Genomic DNA, 8,750 nt, shown 5'->3' with positions numbered 1-8,750 from the left:
GCAGGAGGATCATGAGTTCAAAGCCAGCCTCAGCAAAAGCGAGGTGCTAAGCATCTCAGTGAGACATTGTTTCTAAATAAAATACAAAATAGAGCTGGAGATGTGTCTCAGTGGTTGAGTGCCCCTGAGTTTAATCCCTGATTCCCGCCCACTCCCACCCAAAAAATAACTTTCAACTCAGCTGGGGGCACAGCTCAGGGGTGGAGCACTCTCCTGGCATGCATGAAGCCCTGGTTTCAATCCCAACTCAGGAAAAACAAAACAAAACTTTCAGTTATTTCTGTTTCTATGGGTTGTATTCAGAAACCATTACATCATTTTGCACCCCATAAACTTATACAATTATGAATTGTCAATTTACAATTAAAAACACAAAACCTTTCAGCTTTCGACAATGCTGCGTTCTCCCTGCTCTACAGCAACACTCCTGCGCAAGATAACTCATGAATCCTTATTAGTCATGTATACCCTAATATAATGAGCTTATCAGCTGCTTTTCCAACAGCAAAGGAAGTAAGAAAGCAGAAGTCAGGGTTTGTTTACTTCATAAATTAGCCCAGGACTAATGGTCTTATTGAGATAACTTGTGGGTGTTTAACTCTGGCTTTTGTTCTTCACGCAAATATAAACACATATCCTTCTTCATCCTGTTCCTTTTTTTTCTTGGTCCCGCTTATTTAATAGTCACTTACAAAATTGGGGCAGAAACATGTTTTATTGATTGGTTACAAGCACTTTCAGGATGTTTGCATTTTTTACAACTCCTTTGCTCCTGGCACTAACTCAAGAGTAAGCTGTGACAGAAACCCATATCTGAGCCCCCAGATGGCAAGGGCTAGCCAGCGGAGGGCCTGAAACAGTGACGTCCCTCTGAAAGTGGCCAGTTATTGCCTTATCTCACTGTCACAGATCCTTGAACTTTTCGTCTCTCGGAGAGTTTTGAATTCCTAGGACTAGGAAAAAACTCATGAGATCTTACATTTAAAGAAATTGTTTCATGTCTCTCTCTTTTTTTAGTTAAATACCATATTTGTAACTTTATAATCCAATATTTATAAATGTCTTATGAATGAAGGCGGTGAATACATTTTGAACCAACCACATTTTAAATAAAAACTTTATAATGTGCAAAAAAAAAAAAAAAACACTTTGACTTTTCAGGAATGAAATTACACTTAAATAATTTTGTTTTATTTCACCAAAAAACAAAACCTAACTTCCAAAAGCAGAGGGAACTATATTCTAGACAATTATTAAACATGCAATTTCTATTAAACTTTAAAATACAACTGACTTCACTAATACATATGAAGCCTTCAGTTCCATAAAATACGTTCAATTGTTTTTAATTAGAAAAAGATCCAACCATAGTACCCTTTTCAAATTTATAATGTCGTGACCGGTTCTTTTGACCTCTGTGTGGTGATGTTCTCCTCAACTTACAAGGCCTGTCATTGACTTAAACGCCAATTTGTAGAAAAAGGAAAACCTGTCCAAACCTCATTAAAAAGAAACCAAAACCTTTTAAATGGATTGGATGTTCTGCCTAAAAATTCAGTGCAAGTGGAATCCTCTATGGATCTTTGTTTCATTTGTAATTTAAAATGCTGCAGCTTTATCTGGAAAGGAAGAGGGCTGAGCTGATGCCTTTGCAGATTGATCAAAAGGCAATTTGATTTGGGTGGTGAAGAGGAAAGCCCCGCCTACCCCCATAAGAGTAACCTTGAAGCTGAGACCCATGCCAGTGCCAGCCTCATGGGGATGTAACTGGTGTGGCAGCACAAGACCCCATGCTCAGAAGGGCCCTGTGTTCTGTTTACTGCTCTATTTAGTCATTTTTGAACAAGGGCCCTGATTTTCATTTTGCACTGGGCCCTGCAAAGTCTATAACCAGTCCTGCCTGATATACATGAGTGCCCTGAGGAATATTTGCTGAGGGGCTAGCAAAGAACCTGCAGGTGGATGTCCCCCAGAGAAAGACCAGCAAGTGCCAAGGCTTTCTAATAGGAAAGGGCTTGGAGTAGGTGAGCAGGGATGCTATGCTGCACATTTCCAAGAGCATCATTTGCCCTGCAGCCTGCTAAATGCCCCTCCTGGAGTTACATAGGATACAACCTGCATGACAGCATATGGTGGGATGTGTGCAGGAAACTGAAAAGTGCTCATTACAAGGGGGAGGACAGGGATGATGACAAGAGATGGGAGAGTCAGGCAGGCCAGATCACACAGGGACTCATAGACTGTTGGTGATAAGCTTAGAATTTATTCTGAGATGAGATGGAAAGCAGGTGATCTTTAAGTGGATGAACAACATGAACTGATTTATCATGAATAGCATTAATCGTGAATAACCTGATTTGATCTGTCATGACAAGATGACACTAGGGGCTAGGAGTATAGCTCAGTGGTGAAATGCTTGCCTAGCATCACTAGGCTCTGGGTTTGATCCCTAACGCTTGAAAAAAGAACAGGGGTCGGAATGAAAGCAGGAAGACAGGTTATTAGTCCAAGTAGTTAGCAGAAATGTCATCAATGTCGTGATAGCTTAGACTTGAATGGTAGCAGCAGAAAGTTAGTTGTATATATTTTAGAACCTTCAGTAATATTTACTAGTAACATTTATGCCTGGTTTCTGCTGATAGCTACCAACTTAGTTCTACATCATAAGTAATCGCTAAACTCTTAAGGTCATGCATCATGTCAGAGCTGAGGAGTCCTGTGTGACTCATTTGTTATGAGAGTACACAGTTGCATAAGTCTGGGGTTATTCAATTTAGTTTACCAAGTCATGCTCACAAATGAAACCAGCAACCTGAAATTTGTGGATATATTTATTTTTGGTTATCAAGAGTCTTTTTCATATCAATAGGAAATGAAACCATAAAAAATAAAGCTATCAAAAGTACTCAAGACAAGGACTGCTGTATCATAATGACTGTGTTCCCATAGTGATCTCACAAGATATGCAAAAAACTGGGGCCATTTTGCAGTCTGCACACGACTGTGGGTGGAGAATAAGCCTGTTGGTGATAGTGACATTCTCCCTGTAGCTGCAAAGTCTTTACAACAGGCAAAAATAATCATCAGTAGCAAAATGCTGAAAGTGGCTATAGACTTCAGCTACCTTGAAAACACCTTGATGCTCATTTGTCAGAAATTTGGGAATATAGGATAAAAAACCAAACTGAGCACTTTGGAGATTAGCCACCTTGTGTGGTGCCAAGTGGGACATCAACCTCCAAACAGGCAGCATTGACAATGAGGTCACATTTTTGGTGGGATTTGTCCTTGACTTCTGGGTCATTTCAGCAATATCAAGCTTTTTGCATTTGAAAATGCACAAAGGTAGGATCAGTAGTGCCATGGACTTGAACATGAGTTATGCTGTTTAGTCATGATGTTCCTCTTCCCAGCATGCTCTGGGTAGAAGGGTATGACACCAACTACCTGCATTGCTCTGAAGCTGGGCTGCTGGGCAAGCCACACCACAGGAAAAGGACAACATGCTCTGGAATGCTTGGAAGGAAAGAGAAGCCCGTAAAACAACCTGCCATGACACAATTAGACTCAGGGTGAGTCCGCTCAATTAAACAGGAGGAAGACGGAACCATGATAATTTTGGAAACAAGTTGCATGGATGGGTAAAGAGTCACTAATCAGAAAACAGTTTTTATGACCCAGCTTGGTGAAGGAGCAAATATTAGGAACTCCTGGATAGGCACTGTGCTCCAAGGAGAGTGACAGGCCACTGTGGCAGCTTCTCGTGGGAAGACCAGAATCAGAAGACAGGCTAGGCTAGTCCTGGCTCTGCCACCTACTAATCAGGGAGCCTCAGTCATCTTCCTTATGCTGGCTGAGTCTCAGTTTGCCTCATTTGTCACCAAAGACTACTTCTGAGTGCTTTTCCTGTTGCACTGACCACTGATTCCTCTCGCTAGCATGTCTGACCAATGTGCACTCGGACAGCTTTTTGTCACCTCCTTCAGTAGCTCCCCTTCCACTGCTCCCTCTGCAAGGCCGGTTCTCCCAGAACTTCTTCCTCTTTGCATCTCACACTCTGGGCAATGCTGTCGCCACCCAAGCTCTGCATAATGTTTTCTAAATCTCTATTTCCCACCTCAGGCTTTGTCAGGGTTTTTGGACAGGTGGTGCCAACTGCCACAGGACTAGGCATCTCTACCTAGATGTTCTTTTATCAACTCAAATCCATCAAGTCTAAGATAAGCTCGTATTCTTCTCTCCCTCCTTCTCCAGCACCCTTGCCAACAGTTACCATCATCATCATCCACTTGCCTAGAACCTAGGACTTGCCCACTTCTCCTTCCTCTCCCTCACCACAAAATCAAGTCTATCATCAGGACTGAACTTATTTCTCAAGTGCATCCCTACCCCTCCAATCCACACCCACTGCTTTATTTCTGCCTCTCACTTTTTCATCTGTCTTATTATGGTAGTGGCAGAGACAGTCGGTTCTCTGCCAGTATTTATTACCTTTATTTTAATTTAATTTATTTTATTTTAGCATAGAACCTCATGTGTTATCCAGGTGCAGGCCTCTATAACATAGAGACTACATATCTCAAGGTTTCTTACAGTTAGGTAGATCACATGACCACATGGCCACCTAACCAGGTTCCCACCCTGGAGAGCTTGTTGGAACTATGGATTGATTGCTGGGCACCACCCCTAGAGCTTCTGATTTGGCAGAGCTGAGTGGAGCTTGAAAACTGCATGTTCAATAAGTTCCCAGATGATGATGTTGGTCCAGGGACTGGACTTCGAGGGCCATTTAGAGGACAATAGAGCAATAAAGCAAAGGGGACCTGAGCCTTGAGTGGCCTCAAGGAGCAATGCTTATTCTGGGGCTCATGATCACTCACTTTTACACTGTTGCATGAGAAAGAAACTCTTGTTTGGGTCTTATTTTGAGACTCTTTTACAGAGGCTTAGTCTATACCCAAATATATGTACCCTCTGTCCATCCTTCATGATTCAACTTATATTATCTTTTCAAACTGCTGACTGACATATAATTCCCCTTCTTTAAATCCTTCAAATCATCCAGGCACAGTGGCACACACCTGTAATCCCAGCAGCTCAGGAGGCTGAGACAGGAGGCTCGAAAGTTCAAAGCCAGCCTCAACAAAAAGTGAGGCACTAAGCAACTCAATGAGACCCTGTCTCTAAATAAAATACAAGATAGGGCTGGGGATGTGATTCGGTATTCAAGTGCCCCTGAGTTCAATCCCCACTACAAAAAAAAAAAAAATCTTCAAGTCTTTCCTACCACCTAGCACAGCTCAACTCAACCAAGATTGTCCGACAATGAGACCTAGAACATTGTAACGAAGGGAAAGAATTCCAGGAGGTCACACTGGGACTGTGTGTGCTTCTCTTCTATTCCTTAGGCCACAGTGAGGGATTTTCAAAATCTGAGGGATCCCAAGGGAGAAAATATACACTGAATTGTCAGTTTAACAATAAAAAAAAAAAAAACTAGTATCTGTTGAGTTATTTGGCAGGAATATAATACCCTAATGCCCTTCGAGGATCTACTACTATTTCTAGTTTGCCAATGAAAAGACAGAGACAAAGAAGTAAGCAAACTACTGGAGCAGACAGAAAACTACCTGTGCTGCTCATAGCCCCCACTCCAAGGGAGGACTCACCCCCAGCTATGAGCAGTTAGCTAACAGACAGCACTAACTCCTTCAGGGTATGCTCCAGCTGTTAGGGACCAGTGACATCAACTGAGGTAGAGGTCACCATTGACTGAGGTCACCATTGATGTGGGGCAGCCTGCATATGACTGAGTGAGGTGGGGGTATAAAGGTCACTTCAGCCCTGACAGGCCACACTCATTCTAGAACTTTCTGTCAGGTTGGCCAGGACTTTGTTGGACCCACTGTTTGATTTCTTCTTTTGCTCCACCCTGCTTCCTCTTGTAGGTGTTGATTCCTAATGAACATCTTGCAATCCAAAGTCAGTCCCAGTGTCTGCTTCCAGGAATCCAAACTGAAACTCTGTGTGAGAGTGACAAGACTGGGCTTCTGACACACTTGTGTTGTAAGCTATCTGCTCACGTCACATTGTCCATAGCAGGTTGTGAAATCTACTCACAGGACAGCTTCAAGTTCTTTAGCCTAGCATTCAAGGCCCTTCATCATTTGATTCCAGTCTTCTCTGCTCATCTTTTTAATCTACACTCTCCTTGACAAACTCTGTTCTAAAGCCAAGCCAAGCACTTGTTCAAGTGGCATTTTGACTGGAATGCCTCATCCCCTCAATGAGGTCCTTCCAAATACAGCTGAGGCTTTATCTCCTCTGTGATGCTTCCAAGAGGCCCCTACACAGGAAGGAGCTGTGTAGAATTGTGAATGGAACCTGAGTGTCTATCAGACCTGAATTCAAATTCCAGTTCCATAACACAGCTATGTGATGGGCAGAGAATTATATAATATCATCTCTCACCTTTAATTTGGGGATGCTAACAACTACCTTAGTGATTGTGAATTAAATAAAATCTGTGGGTTTCCTTGCCTAATTCTTCTCAAACATGTGGGAAGAATAAATATTCTGACCTTGATTTCCAGTCATCCCTATGTGCAAAGAGATGTCCTGAATGTCTTCTTAAAATGCCCAGGGTAGTGATGCAGGCCTGTAATTCCAGTAGCTGGGGAGACTGAGGCAGGGAGATTGCAAGTTGAAAGCCAGCCTTAGCAACTTAACGAGGACCTAAGCAACTTGGCAAGACCCTGTTTCAAAAATAAAAAATGAAAAGGGCCGGGGGTGTGACTCAGTGGTTAAACTCCCGTAGGTTCAATGACTGGTACCAAGGAAAAAAGAAAAAAAATGCAAGTTCTACATCAGTGTGTCTGGGATGGGACCTGAGACTCACATTTCTAACAAATTCCTAGGTAGTGCAGCTGCCTGTAATCCATGGACCACACAGCAAGGCCCTAGCCCAGTACCTAGCACAAGGTGGGCACCCAATGACATTTGCTTGTCCCCACCCCTTTTTTAGCCCTTAATATTTCATTCATACCACTCACATAATGCTCACTACATCATAATTGCTATGTCTGTATTTCCCACTAGACTGCATTGAGGACAGAAACCATAACATCCTTCTCTCAGCATTACCATTGCCCAGCAGAGGACCAGGGATATAGGAAGGGGCTCAACAAATATTTGATGAACTGAGCCTATAAAATGGAAATAAAAATATTAACTGCCTGTCTTGACAAGTTGTTGGAATGAGCCAACGTGATAATTCGGGAGAGAGAGCGTGGAAACACGGGTCACTTGATACAAATATGAAGTATTCTTATCCATCAGCTTTGCACTCAGCAGCAGTTTAGATTTATGCAACTGAAGCATGTTTACTTGTGGCAGGGGCTCAGACTTTGGTGATTACAAAAACTCAGATTCATCTATAGTTTAAAAATAAACCAAATTCTTTCCAGGATAACAATGATGACACTCTCTGCCTATGATAAGGAAGTGATTACAGTGATTTCAATGAAAAGGATGTATCTTCCCATCAATAGTAAATCAAACCATCAATCAGAAAGCAGGCACTGAGTACCTCTCTCCAATGGCACTAGGCTTGTAAAAGACATTTGCTCATTTACCTCCTCCAAATGGGCATGGGCTATCAGTCTCTTCATCTCCTGTCAGCATAATTTTCAGAGACATCCCAGAGATGAGGACAAGGAAAGAGAAATATCACAAAATGTATAATATTGTAAGCCAAAGGGTGCTCTCTCACCTAGCTTAACACCAGGTGTGTTGTCTGAATTCATTTGGAAACTAAAGGTCTCAGACACAGTAGGAGACAGGTGGCCAGCTTAGGTAGGATCTAAAGAGATTTGGGGTACCAGGGATTGAACTCAGGGGCACTCAAACACTGAACCACATCCCCAGCTCTATTTTGTATTTTATTTAGAGACAGGGTCTCACTGAGTTGTTTAATGCCTCACTTTCGCTGGCTGAGGCTGGCTTTGAACTCCAGATCCTCCTGCCTCAGCCTCCTGAGCTGCTGAGATTATAGATATGTGCCTCTGTGCCTGGCAGGATGACTTGAACCCCTGGGCTCAATTGATCCTCCTGCTTCAGCCTCCTTAGTAGGAGACTATAGGCACATACTACTGCACCCAGCACTATAAAGGGTTTTAAACGAAAAAGCTAGTATGGTCAGGGTTAAGAGATCCAAAGGAGAGATAGTGAGAGACACTGAGGCACCTAGGGACTAGCAATAGTAGAAGACATCACCCTCCACATGCCAAGAACCAGGGAGAAGAAATACCATTAAAAGCTGGGTTAAAATCTTTGGAGCCAGGGGAAAAGGTCTGCTCCATAAAACTGTCATAAAACGGTCACTACCATCCATAATGAAGAACCATAGAAACGTGTGGGAAGAATAAATATTCTGACCTTGACTTCCAGTCCCTAAACACAAACTAGCTCCCACTGGATAAACTCACCTCTTAGAGCTATGCAGCCAAGGTGCCCATGTGTGCACCCCACAGACACCAACCTTCAATTGCAGAGCAGAAAGAAGGGAGGAAAATGGATTGGAGCCAGGGGTAAGCATTTGGGCACCTAGTCAGTTCAGAGTTATTCTTTCAACTCTTTCCTGAATTGTCCTAAGCCTGGCAACACTGGTCCCTAAATATCCTTTCTCTCACATTTTCTTGGTCCCTGTTCTTTCTGACTCTTCTAATCTTCTCAAATTGCTCATGTCTAGA

The sequence above is a fragment of the Spermophilus citellus genome, assembly GCF_964194105.1.
Source record: "Spermophilus citellus genome assembly, chromosome: 14".
Taxonomy (NCBI): Eukaryota; Metazoa; Chordata; class Mammalia; order Rodentia; family Sciuridae; genus Spermophilus; species Spermophilus citellus.
This window is presented reverse-complemented; position numbering follows the sequence as displayed.